Source organism: Mirounga angustirostris, unplaced genomic scaffold (assembly GCF_029215605.1).
Source record: "Mirounga angustirostris isolate CCGP_5_RB_7025 unplaced genomic scaffold, mMirAng1.0.hap1 SCAF_17, whole genome shotgun sequence".
In the NCBI taxonomy this organism is placed as follows: domain Eukaryota; kingdom Metazoa; phylum Chordata; class Mammalia; order Carnivora; family Phocidae; genus Mirounga; species Mirounga angustirostris.
Genome location: NW_026991725.1, coordinates 24862490 through 24886444, shown reverse-complemented (window position 1 = coordinate 24886444; position 23955 = coordinate 24862490). Strand labels below are relative to the sequence as shown.

Genomic DNA, 23955 nt, shown 5'->3' with positions numbered 1-23955 from the left:
GAATGCCTCCAACAGCGGCAAGCAGCAGCATTTGCCAGCAATAGAACAACGCATGAATAAAAGAAGGCCGGCTTGGCAGCAGCAGCGGCCCAGGTAGCCGGGTGAGCCCAGGAGGGGCCCTCGTATTTGGGGGCTCAGAGGCATGAAGACTTGTGTGGGGGCATGCATGAGGGTAGGCCTCTGTGGCTGTCTTGCCCCCCTCACCCTCAATCTGTGCCTGCAGTGGAATCTGGGGTGAGGGCCCAGGCAGGATTGGGATTTCTCCCCTGTGCCTGTCTCACCTCCCTCCCTCCAGGCTTATCTTCTTCGAGGAGACAGATGTTGCCTTTGATGAGGACATAGGGACTTGGCCCAGAGCCTGAGTTGTCCTACTTCATTAGGGGCCCAAAGAACAGGTGGGGTCAGAGAGGGCAACACTGCCTAGAGTAGCTTCCAGATCCATGACCCCAAGTACCTGGATGCTCAGGGGCACTGTCAGGACAAGGGGACTGGGTAAGAAGACACTGTGAGGACCAGGTACTGATGCCGAGCTGGGCGGGAGAGATGGCTCTGGGATGGGCAGTTGGCTAGAATGGGAAATGGCCAGGGAGAGCAAGGGGCTGACACCCCTGGCCTAACATTAACTTCCTACAGATTTGGGTATTTTGTTTGAGGTCAGCAAGGAGGTCAGATAAAGCCCCTGGGCTGAACACTGGGCACCCCCCAGAGGTCATTTTGTCCACTCCCTGCTCCCCAGGGTCTAGAGAGTACAGCCCCAAAGTACAGCCCCAAAGCTGGCTCCAGCGGTCCTCGGCTCCAATCACCTGGCTGAGGCTCATCAACATTGCCCCAGACGCTTCAAGGAACAAGCGGATTGTGCTCTCACCGTCTATCCCTCCCATTTGGTCGAACGATCTCCTTCCCTGAAGTCCAGGGGAAGAGGACAGAGGCAAACAGAGGAGTGGCAACAGATGGTCTCGGCAGTCTCAGCTAAGGCAGCTAAGGCAGAAAAGAGGGGTTTTCTGCAGAACAGTCTTTTCCGATGGAACTCCTCTCCTCCAGCTCACAAGTGATTTCAGGCCCCAAATGGAGAGAAGTTATTGGGACTTTGAATTCTCTCCACCCCTGGAGAAGCTGGAGAGCATATAGACAGGTCCAGGCGCTGGTAAGGCAGGGGGCCCATATCCTGGAACTTGGTTTACTCCTGTCCTGATATTTTTGTTTTTTTCTCCAAGGAGAATGAGGTGGCCTGACCTCCCAGGCACCCTGTTCTCTGGTCCACATATCGGGTAGGTCCGCTCTGGGGGTGAGGAAGTGGCTAAGAAACTGAGTTTAGGCCAGAGTGATGTCCTTTTGTCATTTATTCATTCATTCAACAAATATTTACCAAACAGCTGCTTTATGCTAGGCACGGTGCTGGGCACCAGGAGCACACTGGTGAATACAGACAGACGTGGTCACTGTCCTCGTGGAACTTTCCATCTGGTGGGGGAAATAGGATTATTATTCAAATGGCTGCACAAATAAGTGTGAAATCACTGTGCTAAGTGCTCTGAAAGAAGAATATATAGTACCGTGAAAGTGTACAATCGGGGGACTTGGCTGAGTCCAAGGAGTTGAAGATGAGCTTGCAAAGGAGACAGAGAAAGGGCAGCCAGAGTGGTAGGAGAATTGGCAGTGAAATCATAGAATCAAAGGAGAAGTTGGTCAACTGTGCCGAGAGATGCTGAGAGCTCATGAGACACCTATTCACCCTGACTCCTCACCTGCTAGTTGTGAGTACAGGTATGGAAGACTCTGGCATTGTGCCTGGCTCACAGTTGGTGCTCTGTAATGTTAGCTCCCTACCCCCCCTCCCCAAGCTGAGCCTCCCTCCAGGGACCCCAGATTTCTGGAACAAAGGAGCTGCCTAGTCTCAGCCTCCTCCCTCAATTTAGGCCCCAAACCCCAGCCATCCAGTCCTCAGTGAAGGACTCTGGGCGCCCCCTCCCTGCCTCTCCACACTAGTCCCTTCATGTGGAGTCCTACTGTTCCCTAACCTACTTCCTCCTTTGCATTGGTTTTCCATGAAGAGGGGCTAGGGTCTAGGTCTCAGAGAAAGATGTCATTCTGGCTCTGCTTCTGGGCTGAGTCTGAGAAGGCAAGAGCGTCGGAATCCTCAGCAGCTCCCAAAGCTGCCCAGGGTGAATCTGAGTGTCTTAGGTAGGGAGCGGGAGTAGTGGGGAGATGGGAAGGGGGGCTGCCCACCCAAGGCGGCGTAGAGCCCAGAGCCTTTTCTATCGCAGACACCCCATCTGTCTCCCACAGAAGGCTCGGGTTGGAGGAGGTGCCGAAAAGGGGGGTATGGAGGGTGAAATTGTACAGTCTGTGATCTAGCATGATGACAGTGAAGGTGCTGACTGGGAGGGTCAGGGTGGGGTGTAGGCTGGGAGAACTGGAGTTCAGAATCTGGGACTGGAGGTGGGGAAGATGACAGGGATGCTCTTTGCTACTTTCCCTAAAGAGCCCTCTGTTTTTTATTTTGATTTATAGCTCCCCACCTGACTGACCACAGGGCAAAGAATCACACCCCTCTGGCCAACAAACTATTGGTGTTCTTAAGCCAAGGCCTGGGCTGGATTCATGATACGCCCCCCTTCCAGCAGTCGGACCTTTTCCAGACCTTAAAATAGTATTTATTTAAATTGGCAGTTTTCAGAGTATTTCCTTTCACATATCACTTTAATTGATCCTGCTAAAGTCTAGGGAGGTAAACATTATTCTTCTTGATCTATAGACAAAGCAACAAGGGGTTTATTTTATTTTTATCCTTTTAGAGAGAGAATATGCGTGCGTGTGAGTGGGATGGGGGGTGGGGGGATAGAGGGAGAGGGAGAATCTTAAGCAGGCTCCATGCCCAGTGTGGAGCTCAAGGTGGGCCAATCTCATGACCCTGAGATCATGGTCTGAGCTGAAATTAGGAGTCGGATGCTTAACCAACTGAGCCACCCAGGTGCCCCACCAAGGGGTTTAAGAGATTAAATGAATAACCTGGATCACAGGAGAGTAGGGAGAGGGGGCCCTAACCCAGGTATTCTGACATGCAGCCACTAGGCTATCCCTACGCCTTCCTTTCTCCTCATTTTTGGTGATACTGTACAGCCCCCACTGCTGGGTCAGGTTGGGGTTCTCTAGTAGATAACTCAGGAGAATTTCTTCCCTGTGACTGACAAACTTTGGGAGATACCCAGGCCTGGTGGACATACATCCATACAGCCCCCACCCTTGGAAACCAACTTCCAGACACTAGGAAACTGGACATCCCCAGAGGGATGGGCCTCTCACATGCAAAAATATGAGAGGGCTCTAGACTGGAAGTGGGCAAGAAAAGGGGGCAAGGCAGAGGGTGGGGACAGAAAAATGCCAACCCAGTTAGTTGTTCTGTTAGCATCCACTCCAGGTCCTGAGTGGACCCTTGGGAATCCCTGCGGACATCCCCTCCCCACATTCCAAGCTCTAAATACTTTTTGTTTTTCCCTCCGTGTATATTTAAGAGAGTATGATTCCACAGCTTCCCTACTTACTCCAGTCTTTTCTCCCCCTCTTCCCTGTTTGGAAGTTCTTCCTCGGATGTAACTTTATTTCTTCAGGCTGCAGCTTAATCCCTCTAAAAGCCCTCTAAAACAGGTGCCAAGGGAACCCAAGACAGGGCTTGAGTTATTAAATATAAATAGACAGGGGAGGGGAACTGAATATAGACAGATATTTTATCTCTCAGTCCCTGCAAGTTATTGGGAAGAAGGCACTAGTGGTTGCTAAGCAACAGGTCTCCATAGAGGACAAGGCACAGAGGAAAAAGCCTCTTTTGAATATTGAGGTGAGAGGGTAGGGAAGGTGGTGGTCAATGGGCTATGGACCGGCAGGCAGGGCTGCGGGAATGATTGGTTCGTCCTCCAAGAACAGCCCTATTCCCCCCAGGCCTCAGTAAACTCCGCCTTTACGGCCTTCCCGATTGGTGGAAGGAGGAAGGCCTCAGGCACTCCTCCCTTCCTGCCGGGAGGAGGAAACCTGGTTTCCATAGCAACCCAGAAACAATCCTGGCCTTGTTTTGCTCACGGCTTTTCTATAACCCCTCATGGAGCACCGACTATCATGGACTCCCTTCTCTGACCCCCAACTTCCGATTTGAGGGGGAGGGCCCATAGAAAGATTAAGGGTGGGAGTGCCACTGGTCTCACTGGGCCCTGAAGTGACCTATTAAGACTCTAAAGTGGGAGTGACTTTTAGGGGAAAGGGCTTTCAAGCATTCTCTGACCTCTGCACCTCCTAAGGGACTGCAAAAAGCACGGGCAAATGGTGGCATCAGATGCAAATTCTATGTCCAGGCTTGCTTTCTAAAGAGCCAGTACAGGCGGGGGTTGAAGGTCAGGAGAGAATGAGAGGGCAGAGTCTTTTGTGCCCCTTGGCCACCCAGACTCCTATCCTCCTCGACCTTAAGTCCACTGCCATCAAGACCCGAGAATGGAGATATAGAACATTAACGTATGTCAAGTATAAGTGAGTGGCACCGAGGGGCATAATCTGTTTTTCTAATATGACCACAAGCAGAGTGTTAGGAGAATTAGGCCGACAGCTGCTGGTGCCCCCCCCTTCCACCCCCCCTCCTCGCTCTCCCTCTCCCTTCCTCCTCGGCGTTTGCACACACCAATGGCAGCCGAGCCCTGCTCGAGATTTCTCTTAATCTTCCTCCGCCATCCTGCGCTCTTTCCGCAGGCGGTGCTGCGAAGCCGGCAGAGCCCCGCGTCACACCTTACTGCTCTCCGAGATTGCTCCACAGAGAGCTCAAGGAGATGGCAATTCAGCGCTGATGCCGGCTGGCAGCAGTTGGGAGAGGGGAAGGAGGAGAGAGAGGGAGGAGGGGAGGGGGGAAAAAGTTGGCACAGATACCAAGTTTTTCCCTAGAGAGACATGGTGGGGGGGGGGGTGGCAAGAGAAGAAGAGAGAAAATGACACAGAGAAAAAGAAACAAGGAAAAAGAGGCAGACAGGCAGACAGGCAGAGAGAGAGAGAGAGAGAGGATTAAAGTTCTCAGACATTCACATGTGGGCATCTCTAGCCCACCTCAACTCGTGACCCTCTAAAGATCACACCCCCAGCCGGAGTTCCCAGCCACCCACCCTCCAACAAACACCAAACGCGCGTGCACACACACACACACACACATACACACACACTCCCAGCCAACCTGGAAGTCAAAGTGGCCCAGACATGTTGTGTGTATTCGTGCAAGTGTGTGTGTGTGTATGTGTGTGTGTATACGCCTGTATGTTGTCTCTGTTTTGGATCGCAGTAGAATGCAGTATGTAAATGAGATGGTTATTACCGCAATGTTCATCAAGCTGAGCCGAGAAGACATTAATAGCCTGATGAATATGCATGTGAATTTGTTAATTAAGTTAATTATTCTGCTGAAAATGCATTCGTCTTCCAAGGACATTTTCCCAATGATTTTTACATGCTCTAGCCATTAGTCATGCTATATTTTATCAGGGAAATGAGTTTGCTTAAGTTGTAAAAAAAAAAAAAAATGGAGCGAGAAGAGAAATAGAGAAAGGAAGAGGAAAAAAATGAAAGAGGAAAGAGGAAAATGTGTTGGAGTTGAGAGTGGGAAGGCATCTGAGGCCGGCCTGAAGTTTGAGGCCCAGCTGGGCTTTTGAAGCCTGCCCTCGATTTTTATGGGTATCTCACTCTACAATTTTTTGCCCTTTTTTTGATGACAAACTTTTTTTTTCCAGTGCCAAATTTCCAACACATTAATTAATTGTTGTAGCCAATTAACTGTAGTTGTGCAAATGAGTTTAGCACTAATTATCATGCAGTGCCTGTAATCACATAAAAAACTTGCTGAGAAAGAGAGAGAGAGGAGAAGAGAAAGAAGGAATGGGAAGGCAGTGGTAGCAGAAGAGAAGGGGACCTGGAACAGAGGGGCAGCCAAGGGAAGGAAATAAGCAGGCGTTCTGAGATTTCCTGGTTAGAAGCCATCTTGGCTTCGAGAAAAAGGAGCTGTCTCCCAGCCACATTCAGGACCTCTGACAGTTAGGAAATCTCAGTGGGAGTAAGATTCAGTAAAGAGTGATCTCCCTTTGTCTAAGAACTTCCAGCCAAAAGACACAAGTTCAGAATGGATATCTCTGGTTGTTTCAGTGATACAGTGTAGTCCCTATACATTCTGAAGGCCTCGGTGTTTATCCTCCATGGCTGGAATTACTGGGTATGGGTGGTGGGTGTGACTGGGAGATGTGCCATTTCTGATGGGCCAGGGGAGATGGAGAAAAGTGGCATGTGCTCTCAGCCTGGTTCTAGAGCCGTAAGTACATAGGGAAAATTGTTATGAGTCTAGACCACTGGAATAGGCCAATGGAGCAACGATAACATCAGCTATAAAAGAGCCAGTTCCAGCAGGAGGTGGGAAGAGGCAGCCTTTGGCCAGACATAGCTCCCAGGAGAGGAGCCAAACCTTCTCTCCCACAAGTTGGCATCTCTACCACCTACCATGTCTGGGCCAACTCTAGGTTTCCACCTGTCAGCTTCAACCAGTGCCCACAGGCTGAGGGACACACCAAACGATTTCTCCAACTCCTTCTGATTTCACTGTCCATGACTTCAGCTGGAGTAAGGAACAGTTATAAAGCGAGGGCTAAGTGCCGGACTGGCATTTTTGCTTCCACTCTGCTTGCCCCCTGTACCATGTCCTAGACACTGTGCCTGCCCAAAGGGTGTGTGTGTGTGCACATGCACGTGCACAATTAACCTGTAGCTCCCCCACCACCAAAAAAAGTGCGATTATTGCCCTTACCCCTCCGGAACAGGGTGCTCACTCATCATGGCCTGTTTTCTCAGACCTCTTCAGAGACGCCTTCAGCTTCACACTTCCATGGAGGACCCTAGCCATGCTCCCTCTCATAGACACCCAAAGGCTTCTTTTCTGATTCCAGGGCCCAGGTCTGTGGGCAGACTGCGCATGGGCTCTATCCACTTCAGCCTTGTTCTTTCCTGGCAAAGGGGAAACAATTTCAAAGGCACATGCCATACTGCTTCCTGCTCTGTGACATTGCTGCTCTTTTTTTTTTTTTAAAGATTTTATTTATTTATTTGACAGAGAGAGAGGTAGTGAGAGCAGGAACACAAGCAGGGGGAGTGAGGGAGAGGGAGAAGCAGGCTTCCCGCCGAGCAGGGAGCCCGACGTGGGGCTCGATCCCAGGAGCTGGGATCATGACCTAAGCTGAAGGCAGATGCTTAACGACTGAGCCACCCAGGCGCCCCCCATTGCTGCTCTTCTAACCTATGAACCAACGTCAGCTGTGAAGACCTGAACTGACCCACGCTGCTCCAATCTCTTTCTGCCTCCAACATTTCTCTTTTGGTTCTGCCCACACCCTATTCCCAGAAACGTTAGTCAAGGTCTGAGAAAGCCTCGTGCAGCAGAAAGAGCCCTATTATCTTGGGTTCCAGGCTCTTTGCCATTTAACATGTGATCATGGGAGAATTTTTTACTGGAGCCTCAATTTTCCTCATCTATGAAATGAAAATAGTAATAGTGCCATGCCTGAAGAATTAAAGAAGCTTAATAATTGTGAGTATAAAACAGCACACAAGTAAATGAGCTACTTCATTAATTGGTAGTGAGTACAAAGTGAGAGTACAAAGTGTCCTTTAACAGGTGAATGGTTAAACAAACTGTGGTCCATGTGGTCATGCCATAGAATAAACAAAACGAACAAACTAGGATACATACAAAAACTTGGATGGATTTGGTGAGTGAAAAAAGCCAATCCTAAAAACTTACACAGCGTATGACTCCATTTTTGAAATGACAACATTTCAGAAGTGGAGGAGATAAGTGGTTGCTAAGGGTTAAGGAGGGTGTGAGGTAGGTGTGATTATAAAAGGGCAGCATGTGGGGCACCTGGGTGGCTCAGTCGTTAAGCGTCTGCCTTTGGCTCAGGTCATGATCCCAGGGTCCTGGGATCGAGCCCCGCATCGGGCTCCCTGCTCGGTGGGAAGCCTACTTCTCCCGCTCCCCCTGCTTGTGTTCCCTCTCTCGCTGTCTCTCTCTCTGTCAAATAAATAAATAAAAATCTTTAAATAAAAGGGCAGCATGAGGAATCCTGGTGGTGTTGGAACTGTTCAGTGCCTTGACTCCAGTGGTAGATACATGAATTTACACAGGTAATAATATTGTATATACATACACACACACACACACACAGACACACAAAATGGGGAAATCTGAGTAAGACTGATGGACTATATCAATGTCAATATTCTGGTTGCGGTACTATAGTTTTGCAAAATATTAGCATTGGATGAAAGTAGGAAAAATGTACAAGGGATCTCTGTATTATTTCTTAAAACTGCATGTGAATCTACAATTATCTCAATAAATAAAAAAAAAAGCTATGATAGATTACTAATGTCTCTCTGCTAGGCCTAGGAGAGAAAAGGGGCTGCCCTTGTGTTTCCATTGCAGAATTCCAAAGAGGAAGATTTAAAAAACATTATTCTCATGGGTATATCAATAAAATGGCTATAGGGAACAGGGGATATTTGTATCTGTTGATCTAATAATTCTACTTTTTAGAATTTACTATAAAAATGCACGAAGAGGGAACGCCTGGGTGGCTCACTCAGTTAAGTGTCTGCCTTTAGGTCAGGTCACGGCCCCAGGATCCTGGGATCGAGTCCTGCATTGGGCTCCTTGCTCAGCAGGGAGCCTGCTTCTCCCTCTGCTTGTGCTCTCTCTGACAAATAAATAAATAAATAAATAAAATCTTTTAAAAAAATGCATGAAGGTTTATGTGTTAGAATGTTCATTCTGGTATTATTTATAAGAGTAAAATACCTAAATGATTAAAAATAGGGGATGAGCCTTGTAAATCAGGACATGTTTAGGTGATAATACTCCACAGACTTTAAACATACCTAAAAAAAATATATCCAGCACAATGCCTGGCACATAATAGGCATTCAATAAATGGTAGTTCTCTTCACTTTACTGGGATATGCTGGGTATTAAAAGAGCTAATGTAGGTAAATGTACTTGACAAACTGTAAAGTGCCTGGGGTTGCTATCCTAGTGGCTGTCTCTCATAGCCCCATCTTAGATGATGAAGCTGTACTTCCAGGCAGAACACTGCCTGGAAGTACAGCTCCTGGTTTGAGGCATGGGAATGGCACAGTCTGAGTCAAGGGATTGGGGCTATTTCCTTTCCAGGAGACTGCCACCCCCCTGCTTCACATCATGAAGACAATCATGGACATTCTTCCCAGCATACATACATTCACTTATTTGGCCTGTAATTTCAGAGGACTCATGGAGTCGTTGAAGCAATGTCAGCCCTGGTGACTCCATAAGAGTAACAGACTATTTATTGTATCAACCACTGAGCACCTACTGAGTATCAGGCAATGTCCTAGGTGCTTTACAGACATTACTTCACTAAATGCTCTCCACAACCTTAAGAGGTTGTTTATCTGAATTTTACAGACAAGGAAACCAGGGCTCAGAGAGGTTAAGTGACTTACCAAGATAGCACAGTCGGTTAATGGCAGTGCTGGTGCTAGAACCCAAGGCTCCCTGCCTCCCAAACTTGTGATCTAACCATCAGCTACTACCTTTAGAAGGACCGAGAAGGGGTGTACTCCCAGAGCTAGTGAAGAAATTGCACTGAGGCCCCCATCTGGAGAAGCCACAGAAAAGTAATCCTGTTTTTTCCATTCCCCTTGATAGGCACAGACTTAAACCTATCCCAGGCAGGAAAAAAAAAAAAAATCTCTGAAGTAGGCGCATTCTGAAGTTTTATATCCCATGAGTAAGTTTTTCCATACGTCTACCTTCTATCTTTTTTGCTAAAATCTGATCCCTCTTCAAACTCTTATTTCCAGTAGGGACAGTTGAATATATGACATGGTACCCTTCCATGAACGGTCCTAGGTCAGGAGAGGTTGGAGGAGCTTCTTGTTCCCCAGTTCTGTTGAGGCCATGACTAAGATGTTTCAGTCCCCTTGGTCTCTTGGATTTGATCCAAGCTATCAAACCAAAAGATAAGCAGGAGAAAATGGGCCAGGAAGAAGAGCAGAACCTAACCAGACCAAGGAGACCAGCTTGGAGAATGGTCTGGGAGACTCTTGGGACCTGAGTGCTGGGCTTGGGGTAAAGTTAGAGTGGGCAGTTTTTCCCACCTTACTCAGCAGCCAGTTTCATGTTTGACATTTACCTAGTTGAGAAGGTCTGGCTAGCATCCCTCATGCCAGAGTCTCTTAATAGTCTTGATAGGACATCTCTACAGAAAGGAAAGGGCTGGGGATTCTGCCACTCCATATTTACTCCTGTTTCGATACTACTTCACTGTGTTTGCTCAGGGCCAGGCAGCCCAACTGGGGGAGCTTAGAGATACCCAGGAAAGAGAATCATCTTGTGAGGAGGATGCTGGGTCCAAAGTTCTTTTCTCTCAACATGAGAGCCAGGAGGGCAACCGGAGCCTGAGTCTGGACACACAGATCAGTGAGGGGCAGTGTCCTCCCGATCCCTACCTTCCCCTGTACACCATTCTACCCTGCTGGGGCCCAAGCATGCCCACTGCTCTCTTTGGCTTCCCTCACCCCACTTACCCTATGGACAGGAGAGGGTTAAAGGCATGGTATGGGCAAGCTATAAATTTCCCATCAGTGTGGGGAGAGTAGGACTGTTGGCAGGGAGGGGGTTGGGCTGGGGGGGAGGGGGAGCTGGGAAAAAGCCAGGAGGTTGTCTCTAGGTAACAATAAACACTGCAAGCAAGGAGCAGCTGTTACACTTACTCTCTCTGCATCACAATGCTGAAATAACACTAATAAACCAGTGTGCCCAATGCACAGGCATACATGCATTTAGGGCCAGGCCCCACTGCATCCTTACAGCAGCCCTCTGCCTCAGGTCAGGGCCCTTGCTGTCAGCGGACATACCAGTCTTGGCCTGGCTACCTTTGGGGGAGGACAAGCACTAAAGAGCCAGTCTCAGAGTCAGAGTGGCATTCCCAGAGACAGTGGGGGGTGGGGTGGCAGGCTGAGGATTCTGCGTTCAGATCCTGATGGCATTCATTGGTACAAAGAGTTCAAATGGGGTAACTCTTGGCTGGGACTCGGGAGTAGAGGAAGAGAGGAAGAAAAAGTGTAGGGAACAGACAACTACTTACCATATCTTCTCAGACTCAAAGGGATGAGGTGGCCAGGAGTGGAGCTAGCTGAAGGGAGGTAGGAGAAAAGGGAGGCCAAGGAGAAAGTTTGAGAAAGAGGAGGAGCATGTGGTATTGAGGAGTGATTCTAGGATCTCTCCTGGGTCTAAACTCCCCACACCTGTCTATACCCACCTGGTGCACCCAGGCTCCCCCTCACAGCACCATTTTTATACCAGAGCCAGGTGATGTGTTGGTTCAGTTCAGGACTGAGCTTTATTATGGGTATTCCAGCAGGGGACCCTGGGCTCCCAATGCTGCCAGGGAGAGCTGGGGGGAGTAGAGATGGTCTCGTCTCCCTAGAGGAAGAGTGAAGAGTGAAAAGTGGCTGGTCTATCACTTTCTCCAACCAAAACCATCTCTGGATCTCCAGAAGCAACCTGACAGAGAGCACCCCCTCCACCACCCCAAGCTGGAAAGCAGGGCTGCCAGCAATGAAATAGGCAAATGAAAATGGGCTCTGCGAGAGAACTCTCCTCCTCTTACTCAGCCCATCCTTCACCGACGTCAGAGGGAGGGTGCTATTATCTGGACACGCTAGTACCAACAATCCCTGTTTCCCTTTGCTGAAACAAAGGACTTAACCCCCCTGGGACTATGGTCAGAGGATACTACTGGCCTCTCCTATCCTTTCCTCAATGGGAAGCCTCTTTCTGGGAATGATTAAGGGAGGTTGAGCATTCCCAGCCCTTTCATAGCTGGAGCCTCTCCTTGCCCCACAATCCAGATGAGAGAACTTCATCCACATAGCTCAGAGTTGGGGAGAACTGGGGCAAAAGAGAGCTCTAACAAGCCTGGACCCCCTTCCCCTCTGATGTTTTCATGAGCTGCCCCCATTACTATGAGTCACCAGAACCCTGAGCTCAGCTGAGCTGCCAGCAGCCTTCTCCGTCCTTGCCCTCCAGCGAGGCAGATATGCACCCGAAGGGCCCCAAGCCCACCATCTTCCTACTCACAGGACCACAGCCTCCTCTTTCATCCTTAGGAATCTGCAACACAGACACGTTGAGATGAGTGAGCAAAGGAGTGTGAGAGAGCCCAGCATGTGCTCTGTGCCGGAGCAGAGAACCGGATGCCTGCACGGCGGAGCAGAATTGCCAGCCAGGAGAACTGATACACTTGGGCACACAGCCTTGTCAGCATGTGAGAGGGGGTGCCAGAGAGGATGGGATAAAGAGGGTTTTTCAAGAGCAGGCATCTCCTCTTGGCTCCCCCTCTGGCCACTGTTTCTTCTCTTTGGCCTCCCTGGGTGCTGCCACCTCTGAGATGCCTTCCTTCCCCTCCTCCATGGCTTCGGGAGCTAGAGAGGGGATATGTATAACAACCTTCGAGGTGTCAGGTGGGAGGTTCAGACATCCAGATCTCTCACCAACCCATGGGACACACTGAGGGAGAAGGAGAAAAGGAGGAGTCCCATCAGAGTAAAAGCTAAACCATGGGCCAATACAGAGCTCCTTTTTCTCCAAAGTGCAGGTCATTCTGGGTGCTGCTACCTCTGCCTCCCACTTACTTCAAGTCTGTTCCTCTTTCCCAGCAAAGGCTCAGCAATCTTTCTGGACTCCAGGCTCCAGGAAGAGAGGAAGAAAAAGTGTAGGGAACAGACAATTACTTACCATATCTTCTCAGACTCAAAGGGATGAGGTGGCCAGGAGTGGAGCTAGCTGAAGGGAGGTAGAAGAAAAGGGAGGCCAAGGAGAAAGTTTGAGAAAGAGGAGGAGCATGTGGTATTGAGTGATTCTAGGATCTCTCCTGGGTCTGACTCCAGGGCTGTAGATCTGGCACCTTGCCTAAACCTTGGTCGTGTGAGGCAGGGCTGGTGGGGACTTCGGGGAGGGAAGCCCTGTTCCTTAGAGAAAAATCCAGAATCTAGACTGAATGCTTTAAGGGCCTTTTGGGCCCTCCAATATGCCTCCAATGTTCGAGCAGGGGTGGACAAGGGGTGAGAAAGGGCCTACCAAAAGCCTGATACCCTTTCCCTTTCTTCTTTGCTGTTCTTCTCCACTGCTCTGTATTTCAAAGGAGAAACAGCAGCTCTGTAAACAGGAGCCTCTAATAAATCCTATGAATAATAGTCAGTACGAACGGCCTACCCTAGGTTAGGTAGCCAGGCCCACAGATGGGACTACAGGCCTCAGCTCCCAAATTTCCCCTCTCTGTCTTCTCCCCCTTTTCAGGCTCCTCCCTGACCTTCCCAGACAAGAGAATCTTCCTTTTCAATTCCCTGGCACAGTTCTCCTCCCAGTTCCCACTACTACAAGCCTTTGGAAGCAGGGAAGAGGCAGATGGATTCTTTCCAGACTGTCTTGGGGGGATGTGAGGGGTCCTTCTCACTTATTGTTTGTAGAGAAGGCAAGGAGATGATCCTGAAGGTCTAAACATAAGGCATGGTGAATGTGGGCCACTTAAAGAGGCATATCCTGGGGCGCCTGAGTGGCTCAGTCGTTAAGTGTCTGCCTTCAGCTCAGGTCATGATCCCAGGGTCCTGGGATCGAGCCCCGCATTGGGCTCCTCGCTCGGCGGGAAGCCTGCTTCTCCCTCTCCCACTCCCCCTGCTTGTGTTCCCTCTCTTGCTGTGTCTCTATCAAATAAATAAATAAAATCTTAAAAAAAAAAAAGAGGCACATCCTGCTCTTCCTCAGGGACTTTGGGGATATAAAATGGGATACTAAGAGAGAAAACAATCCTGGGAGTGGGGGAAAGATGTGGGGGCTTGGAGAGTGTGATGAAGTTTCTATCCACACTGCTTTCCAAGCTGTGCCCATCCTTGCCCTGACTCCAGCTTAGTCTCATGAAGCACAGAACAAAGAATCTTGAATTTTTTTAAGGAAGGAAGAAGATGCCAGGAAATGCCACCTTTGGCAACCTGGTGGGAAAGCCCCTTTTCTCCTTCATTCTTTCCCTCCCTAACCCTAGTGTCTGAACAGTAAAGGAAGGAGGAATGGGAATGTGGACAGCTGGAAACATGTCTTCCTCTCCATTGTGCACCAACACCACACAAAGCCAGACAGGGCTTGACTACGTGCTCTGGGGCCATGGCACCACATGATTCAGGGGCATTTCTGACTCGGCCTTTTGAGCCTTGAATTTTAACCCTGTCTCTGTTTTAGGCCTAGACATGGGACAAGAGGTATAAGACCACTCCTCCCTACATTTTGGGCATAATTTTCTCTAGCAGTTTATACTGTGACAGGGAAACTTGTAAAAAGGTCTCAAAAGAGCTCAATATTTAGTCACCTTTGGGAGATTTATTTCTTGGTTAAGGAACTAGGGTAGTTGGTACACTGCCTTCTCTGTGGACTTTTCAGAGTATTGTAAAATCCCATGAGAGTGGGGGACTCTCGGGGATCTGTCTGCTTGTAAGCTGGGGAATGGATGAGATGACCTCTGGAACTAGCTGTACAAGGGAAATGTTCCTCCAACAATGCACCTGCCTGACTCCTCTCACTTGCTTCTGACTTGGAGGACAGAGATATGAGACTCCAGTAATAACTCTGCCAATCCTCTTCCCTTGACTTTCCTCCCCATGCCCTACCTACCGACCTACCTTTCCTTGGGTTCCCAGGAACTCTCCAAAGCCAGGAACACAAAGCAACTCCAGGACAGGATTCAACTGATTTTCCTCTCTGGGTCTCCATTTCCACATCTGTAAAGTGAAGAGTTTGGCAAGATGAGCTCCAAGTTCTCTCCCTTGCAGCAGTAAGCTTCTATGATTCACACCCCAAAGGCATCAGGCCTCACATGCTTTGCATGTAAACTCCAGGGCACTTCTCTTATGTCTAAACGTTCAGAAATATCTTTAAACCCTGCCCTCCTCTTTCCTCTCACACAATCTCTGGTTCTATGGTCTCTAGTTCTTGCCCTCTGTCTTCAATGACCTCAAAACTCTGTCCCCACTTTCCTTTCAGTTTTATATCACTCACTGGGACAAGCCCAACTGGACAAAATCCTAGGAGCAAGGATTAGCCTTACCTAATATCCTGGCTGCAAATTTGGGCGTCAGACCCAAGTCAACTAGTATATTCTATTCTTTTTTGGAGGTCCTGGCAGTTGGGGGGAATTTCCTGGCAACTCTCCCCAGCACCTCCCCTCCTCCTCCACCTCTCTATTCCCGATGCCAGAGCACAAAGTGGCCAGTGATTGATGGGCCTGGGTTCCCAGTAACCGCACCCAGTGGCCCAATCCTCCTCCCTAACCCAATCCCTCCCCTGTCCCTATTCAGAGATCAGATTGTCTCATGTTGGTCCCTGAGGTCCCATTAATTAAAAATACATCCAATTAAATGGCAGGTGAAAACGTGCTATTGGAGCTCTCCACCCCCCTGCCCCAGCTTGGTCCCCCCCCGCTTTAAGGCTCAGCTGTGCTTTGAGCTGAGAAAAAAAAAAAAAAAGAGAGAGAGGGAGGAAGAAAGAGGGAGAGAGAAGAGGAAGACATAGGGGTGGGAGGATGAAGGGGGGGGTGTTATTTGAACCTCTGCCAGGGTAGCATGTGCCAGCCTGGGAGGGTGGCACTGTGCCCTGGTGTCTAATTTCTGGAGGTGTGAGTAGGTTCAGTCAGCTGGGTACCCACCTCCATTTCCCTTAAAGGGGCAGAGGGAAGTCAAAGGGTACGACTAGCTGTGCTGCCCTCCTTCTGGGTTTGGTGGGTGAAGGGCAGAAGTGTAAATGGTAGAGGGCCCTTAGGATGGGGTGTGATGTTCAGAGGTTTGGAGAGTCTGAGGCCTCCATTCTTGGCATATCCCTGCTTTTCCCCAAACTGCAAAGAAGGTAATGAGAAGCCGGCTAAGACCCAGGTGGCAGGGCATGGCGATGCTCCCAAGCTAGGCTGTGCCTATCCCCACCCATAGGAAAGCTGAGAAAAATAACAGAGGGAGCGAGGAAGAACAGAGCCATAATTTGGGTGGAGCAGATGGGTCAGATAGGATAAAATATACAAGGATGGATGTTTGTGTGGGCATCACGACACTCAGCACCTTATAGGTAAGAGGGTCTGGGTCTGGAGGACCTGTCCTGTTTGCCCTTTCTCTAGGCAAAAAGAAGCAGCAATAGGGTGAAGTCACCTCATCCTGGCTGCCTGGCACGCTGTGAACAGGGTGTCTCCCCTGACAAGCACTGATCACTCGTTCTCCTTCACACTTACGGTGTCCCCAGCATTTTGTCAGGTAATACATCTGCTCCACCCTCTGCCCCTCAGAAAGCCCTGTGGCCCCAAGCAATGCAAAGCTAATGGGCACTGAGAGCTGCTGGGAGAGGAGCTAGGAAAGAAGGGATAACTGAGGGTGGTGCTCAGAATCCAGGCACCAGTGGGGGTGTCTGCCGACCCAGGGCCCCCGCCTGGCCTCCTTGGCAGCCTCAGTACCTCCTCACTTCACTTTAACGCTAATTGGAGATTTTAATCTGCGCTGCTGCTCTGCTCGGGGTGCTGGGGGGAGCGCCAGCTGTGCAGTAATTCCAGCAGCACCGACTGTTTAATCAAGCTGTCCTCCTGGGGAGGGGCCCTCGGGCATGGGGGTAGGAGGGAGGAGGAGAACCTCTGTCATCTCCCTTAGCCTGTTCAGCCTGGAAGGGCTTCATGGAGACGGAGGATCAATTGTGGGATACCTCACCCCCATAAGGGCCGCATGGCCACTTGGATCCTTGGCAGAGCCATTACACCATATGGGGTGAGTTTAAAGCTCAAGGGCCAAAACATCCCTATTCCCCATCCGGCTCCCTGACACCATTTTTTGGGTGTCCTCCAGCCACTCAAGCTGCAAACATCCACTGGACCGTCTTGAGCTCTGCAGATCTGTGCTGGGGGAGGTGGGATGGGGGCACAGAAGGCTGAACTTTCCCACTCTCAGTCCTCTCCCCAATACTTTCTCACTAACAAAGATACTTCCCTCCTAACAATTGTGAGAGATCTTTTTCTCTGAAAACCACAGGTACCCCTACCCTCTGGACTAGAAAGTGACTGTTTAAGAGGCAGGGAGACATTGGGGGCGGGGGGGACAGCTGAAACCTGCTACACCTTGAGGGAGAAAAGCACCGTCGCAAGATGTTTGGTGCCGAGAGCTGGGGGCTTCCTGAGTTCAGATGGAAACACACTAAGATGTCAGGCCACTAGGGCTGAGTGTTCAGGGTCTCAAGCCATTTTTAAGGAAGAGCAAGTGGTACTAATTATTCTTCTGGCTTCTTGGGGCCTGGTTCTCAGGCTCTCTCAGATTGTTTCTGATCCCTGTTTTGAGGAAAGGGTGCTCTTGTCACCCAAACTCTTGTCTGCTAAGGGGCAGGAGTTTTAATTGGTCAGCAGCACCCTCGTGTGGCAGAAACCAAGACTGCAGCTGTCCAAGCGGCCCAGCAGCTTTGAGGGATCAGACCTCCAGGTTGCTATCTGGATGGGTAGAATTATAAATGTTGATGATCTCTGAGTCATCAAGGTACCCATGCATGCTTACTGCTCGACCACTTCCAGGGACATTTCTTGACTTCCTATCTTTCCATCCACTGTATCCTAACTCCAACTCAAGGTATGTGTCAACCAGGGAGGGAGCACCTTATCTAGAGCTGGCACTTATTAGGGCTGCTGCTTGTGCTGTCTGGCTTGCAGGGATAAGAGAAGAGCTGCTGAGAGAGGAGGCCTAAGAGCAAAAGGTAAGCTGATGTCACATCCAATGGCAGGAGAGGCTCTGGCACCCCTGCCAACTTTTTTTTTTTTTTAAAGATTTTTTTTTATTTATTTATTTGACAGAGAGAGAGATAGCGAGAGCAGGAACACAAGCAGCACCCCTGCCAACTTTTTACAGGTGCCAGACAAGACCTGCCACCTGAACTATGCCACCTGAACTCCAGACACTATCACCTGGTGGTGGGCTTTTCTTTCTTTCTTTTTTTTTTTTAATGTTTTATTTATTTATTTGTCAGGGAGAGAGAGAGAGCACAAGCACAAGCAGGGGGAGTGGCAGGCAGTGGGAGACGCAGGCTCCCCGCTGAGCGGGAGCCTGATTTGGACTCGATCCCAGGACCCTGGGATCATGACCTGAGCCAAAGGCAGATGCTTAACTGACTGAGCCACCCAGGCGTCCCTTGTGGTGGGTTTCTGCTGTACAGCAATCCTTTCTTACTCCCTGGAGAGGTCTGGGAATGAATAGAGACAGATTCTCAGAGCCTGAGATCCTTGTCCTTGGGAATAGACACCAGATAAACATAGCTTTCCCTCAAAAGATCCAGGTATTCTCCAAGGATGCCAGGCCACTGGGCAGAATGCATGTCTGGAGCTTTAGACTTCCAGCCCCAAGAGAAGTGCTGCCTGTCATTGGACCCTTACCCTAAATTGTTCTGAACTATAGGAAAGGAGTGGATATTTAACATCAGCAAAGTCCTGCTAAAGATTAAAACTGGAAGTCGCAAGGTGGAGAGCTGAGTCACTAAGGCCTTCCCCCTATTGGAAATATTTAACAACAGAGAGAAATATTTCCAGAGAGAAGTATGACCCTGTTTGGGGTTGGTGGGTAGAGAGAGGAGCCACCTACCTGGCAGCAAGAAGGGTGGGGGTGAGCACTGGAAGCTCATGACCTTCCTGGTTCTGGGCAATGAGGATGGAGAGAAGCAGGCTTGTAGGTCTCTACTTCTGGTATCTTGAATAGTGTCTGGACACTATTTGATGGGAGCTCCCATCAAATCTGGAAAGGAGGAAGAGAAGTTGATGAGAGGTAGTAAGAAGAGACAGCATGCCCAATTCCACTCAAAAAGGGAGAGAAGGGCGCCTGGGTGGCTCAGTTGGTTAAGCGACTGCCTTCGGCTCAGGTCATGATCCTGGAGTCCAGGGATCGAGTCCCGCATCGGGCTCCCTGCTCTGCGGGGAGTCTGCTTCTCCCTCTGACCCTCCCCCGTCTCATGCTCTCTTTAGCTCATTCTCTCTCAAATAAATGAATAAAATCTTTAAAAAAAAAAAAGGGGGAGAGAAAATAGCTTCTTGGGGAAGAAGGCAGGGCTGTGTGTGTGTGTGTGCGTGTGTGTGTGCGTGTGGTGGTGGTGATGGGTGAGTGGGACAAGTGTTGTAGAGGAGAGGCTGAGAGTAACCAACATCAGTATCCCACCAAAGAGGAATATCCATTAGCGAAGTTGGCCAAGAGGAAAGAAAAGGAATGAAATGACTGTCAATGTTAATAAAGAGGGTCACCTACTCTAACCAGGGGGAGAAACTGTTAATGAGAAGGTAGGACCCTGTAATAGGGTCAAATAAAAAGCCAGGGAAACTCTTCTGAAGATCTTTGGGAATAAGAAACTTCCCTGGGAATAAGAAATTTCCCTGAGACTACTTGTGTCTGGGGGGGGTGGGGTGGGGCTGGGGAATCCCTTACAAAAGCAGGCCTGAAACCTCTGATTGGCTTTAGGTCCCTACCTGGCTTTACAGTGTATGAAAGACTGAACTTTTCAGGGCTCCAGAAGCCAAGTGACTGATGGACTTCACCAAATTCCTCAAGGGCCATCCTTCCTGCTGCTGCTGCCACCTGTGAAGGAAAATGACAGGTTACTTTAGACATGAGACAGGGACTAGACACCAAAGAGAAATTTGGTCTTTCACCCAGGGAGTATGGCCTTAGTAGGTAACAGTGACGGTGATGGTCACCACTCTTCCAATTCCCTCAAACCTGAATTCACAAAGCCCAGAAGGATTAAGATGAACCTTAAGTATGCTCCCAGAGAGAGATATAACTGCTCTAAGAGTCCTACCTCCTGGGAACCAGCTCCCAGTCTGATAAAGCAAAAACAATGATTCTATACTTAAAGAGGTAAATTAGGAATTCAACAGAACGGGAAGCTGTGAAACTCAGAATTATAAAGGGTGATGAAGGTTCAAGGTTAATGCAAAGTTAATTTAAGATGGTGACTCAAAGGAGGCCATCTAGTTTTAGATCAGATCATCGCCTTGTCCGTAACAGGTTCTTCAAGAAAGGCCAGGAGGCAAACAAACAAACAAGAAAATCCTGTGAGACAGAAAGGAGGTTTGTGAGGGGACAGCAAACTTGATACAATTTGGACAAGTAGGTCTATCATACACACTGCCTATGTAGGGAGGAATCTGCATGGGGACCAGTTCATGTTCCCCCAGTATTATCAACTGGGGTGTGATGGAGAAAATGTAAAGTTTACGTACTAGGATCTGTTTGTCATCCGCACACAATATTCATTTTGCAGACCCACTGCCCCTCTGACCTAGACTCATAACTCTAAACTGTTTCTCCCTCCAAGATTCTGACCCCAGCTTAGAGACTCTTTAGCATTTACCTCTATGCACATCATTGGCTCCCAAACTCGTATGCTCAGAAAATAAGCTTTGGAAGGGACTGCAGATACATCTCGGAGAGGTCCAAAGAGGGGGTAGTCTACGCACCCGAGTGAGATAACGTCAGAGCCTGCTGTGCATGTCAGTTCACTGAGCATACTACTTAGGCCTTAGGTCCCTGTGGAGCACTACACCACCTTCCTTCTGCCTCATCAAAGGAGAAAACGGACGGTTCAAACTTAGTAAGGGAGAGGAGTAGGGGGTCCCGCCTCCAACCCCGTTTCCCAGTGATCTCAGAGAGTATCTCATTTTACAGAGTTCTAGAATCCCTTCTCTCATTCAGAGACTCCCCTTAGTTTCCCATAAGGTGAGGTTTTCTCTTTCCCTCCCTTCCGATTTTGCTTTTCTATAGCTGTATGGTAATGCAAAAGAGCCTGAGTTGAGATTTAGGGTGAATTCCTCACTGGGTCTCAGAGGCCTGCTTCCCAAACCCCAGAGCTGGTGGCAAAGTGCTCCTGGAACTTGGGGGTAACTTTGGGGGCATCAAGATCTTTGGCGGTGGCTGCCACTTGCTTCCCCAATGAACCAGAGCTCCTGACTACATAAAAATTACACTTGTACAATCTGCAGGCCATGGAGAGCTGAGTCTTTGAGGTAAAACACATAAAACTTCTCAATTTTTCTACTAATGTTTTCCAAATCTACCTTTCCCCCTCAAAACCTCACAGCCCTACCTTCCTTTCCTGAGGAAGTTCAGCGGTCACAGGAATTGGCAATCTTAAGGTTGGGGGCTCTATACTCAAGTAGGTTAAGATTCTGGCCTCTTGGACTCCAGTTTTGGCTGGCTGCCACCAACTCACTCACTATGAGACAGTGGGCAAGGCACTTCCCTTCCCCAAAGCTGTTTCCCACTCTGTACACTGAAAGAGTGAATTAGGTGATCTCTAGGGTCCCTTTCTAGCTCGGCCGACTGTGATTCTATGAGGAAGGAGACACTTCCTTTTATCAGGAAGTGAGGCATTCCTGCCCTTCACACCTTCTCTCTGGGCCACTGCAGAAAGAAGCTCCCCTAGAGATGCCTGCTTTTCTCATGCTGGCTTAAAGGGACAAATGAGGGAGTCCCAGTAGGAGGCCTTCCTTTCAGTGCCAAACTCCTTCTATTTTGAAGATATATTAAGAAGGTGATCTAACTCTAACCCTGAATCTTGATAAGGCAGAGAAGACACAAGGCAGATGTATGGGGCAGGAAAGAGTGTGATAAGCATGCCCCCCAACATACAACTGAGACTATCTGAGCACACACTTGGCTTTGCCCTAGGGAGGACCATGTATCAAATACAACTGTATGTGGATGGAAGAAGAAAGTAAGGACATGTGTAAACACATACAGAGCATTGACATAAATGTCCAATCAGCGCAAATACACTCACTACTGTTCTCTCCTACTTCAGGCCTATACCCGCCTTGTAAGAAGCTATGGTGTGTGGGTGGCACCACATCCCAGTCTTGCCCCTCCCCAAAGTCAGAAAGGAAGAGATAGTGAGACAGGAGCTACTTGGCTTCCTATAAATTGTTTTGTCCTTCCTCACAGCTGCAATCAGAAGCTAAGGGCTCCCGCAGGCCTTGTTCTGATCTGCTGCAGGCGATGGAGGGTTTTTGAAACGGAGAGGACTTGGCTGCGGCCCCGTTTCAGCTGCCATTGGGGCTGGCTAATGGGCTCATTCGGGAAGACCCCCGCCTGCTGCACTAAAGAGTCCCCCGTGGACCCCCTCCCCAATCCCAACCCAATTAATAAATGGGGGCTCCCACTTTATGGCTCTGGGAGCAGAAACCAGAGATACAAATGACCCCCAGGGAGGGACAGGAAAAGGCCTTCCAAGAAACAAGCCAGAGAATTGTGCATCCACAGCCACATGCTGCCATAGGCTAGTCATATCCCATTTTCAAAGCATTAAAGGGGAAGAAACTGGCAAAAAACTATTTTCTTTCCTAGATCTGGAGAGGGATAGCATTCTTTAAATCTGTGGGAAAACCCCAGCAATAAACTCTCTTTCACCTGGATCTCTCACCTGCAAAGGGCAGAGTGCAGATGGATAGTCTGGGCACAGAGCACAAGCTTCACTATTTCCTAGGGGTGCTGCCCCCACCTAGACCCTGCAATACTGAACAAAGACATATCCCATCAACTGGTTAATGAAGTAAAAAAAACAAAGCAGCTACCTCTTTCCAAGCTCTCATCACCATCAACAGGATTAGTGTCCTGGGGTCATCTCTCCTCTTACATCCTAACTATCATCAAGCCTTGCTAATTCCTATGGACCCCCTTCCTTTCTTCTCATTCTCTTTGTCCCACTCTAGTGCAGGCCCTCAGGGCCTCACATCTGGTCAAGAACAAAAATATCCTAGCAAGCTTTCCTGCTTCTTGACCCAGTATGGCTGCGAAAGTCCGCAACATCATATTCATCCCACCATGCTCTGCTTCCTGTTAATGCTTACCAAATCAAATCCGAACTCCTCATTCAGGCCCACAAGACTGCTCCTCCGACTTTATTTCTTAATATTTCTCTCCTTTACGACCCTGACTAGTCCATTCAAAGCCTTCTGCACAAAACACACATAAACCTTCTTCTGTAAGTTTTCTTCATCTGAACACCTCTTCTGTTCCCCTATCTTCATTACTTCAAAGAATTCTTTTCTGGTTAACTCAACTTTCCGAATTATTTCTTGGCTATGGCTACTTCTGTACTAGGTTACTATCTTATTTTATAGCCTGCATTAATGTGCTGACTTATAAATACTGATTCCTTACTTCCCAACCAAGTATAAGACTCATCTCACTAGATCCAAAAGCTTCTTTAAAAAGTGAGATAGATCCTCCCTTAATCTTCCCCAGAAGTTGTCCTGTACTCAAGACATGACTCAGCTAATGATATTACCACTCCCCACTGAAGCAGCCTCGTGGTTTAACACTTGGGATATCATATCAAACAACTATGAGGAATAAAATCTTATTCTCACTAGCAATGTTCAGGCTGCCACCTGCTCCTATCAACATTGAACCTGGCACTGAGTCTTTCCAAAATTATAAACTGTTTCATGACTTCAAAGTGTGTTACAAAACAAAAACCCCAAAACAAGCACGGTCACCAAAGGCATATGTTTATCTCCTTGATTCTTAGGATATAAACAGTGTTTTCTTTGAAGACCCCTTAGGAGGAGATGCCCTATGTTGTTCCCTATTTCTAAGATTAATCTATATTCTCAGGTCATGAGCTGATTTTCTAGAATGCAAATCAATCCCAGAGCCAAGAATAATCTTGTTCTCTACCAGCTCTGCCTCTAGCCTACCTCTGACCATCACATTTTTGGAAGGTTCCCAGGAATAGAGAAGTTATTCATGAGTCTCAACTATTTAGCGAGTACTTCCTTAGATTAACCTCACTCTCAAATGCTGACTCTTCAC

The 23955-nt window shown here is 48.7% G+C and overlaps 1 protein-coding gene across 18 annotated transcripts in view; it reads right to left on the bottom strand.

Moving 5' to 3' along the window:
* Nucleotides 1-1322: 1322 nt before the first annotated feature.
* Nucleotides 1323-23955, bottom strand: part of CDK12 (cyclin dependent kinase 12) — a 77453-nt gene continuing 54820 nt past the window's right edge. For 2 of the 18 annotated variants that reach the window (XR_006793239.2, XR_008507163.2), the window contains 7 exons: nucleotides 19608-19716; nucleotides 18736-18885; nucleotides 14773-14871; nucleotides 11364-12889; nucleotides 11190-11237; nucleotides 6815-7011; nucleotides 1323-1461 (listed from right to left, as the gene is read on the bottom strand). The gene's annotated coding sequence lies outside the window, so the exon portion shown is untranslated. The remainder of the gene's footprint in view (nucleotides 1462-6814; nucleotides 7012-11189; nucleotides 11238-11363; nucleotides 12890-14772; nucleotides 14872-18735; nucleotides 18886-19607; nucleotides 19717-23955) is intronic. The other 16 variants (XR_006793243.2, XR_006793250.2, XR_006793246.2 and 13 more) reach the window with 15 other exon arrangements.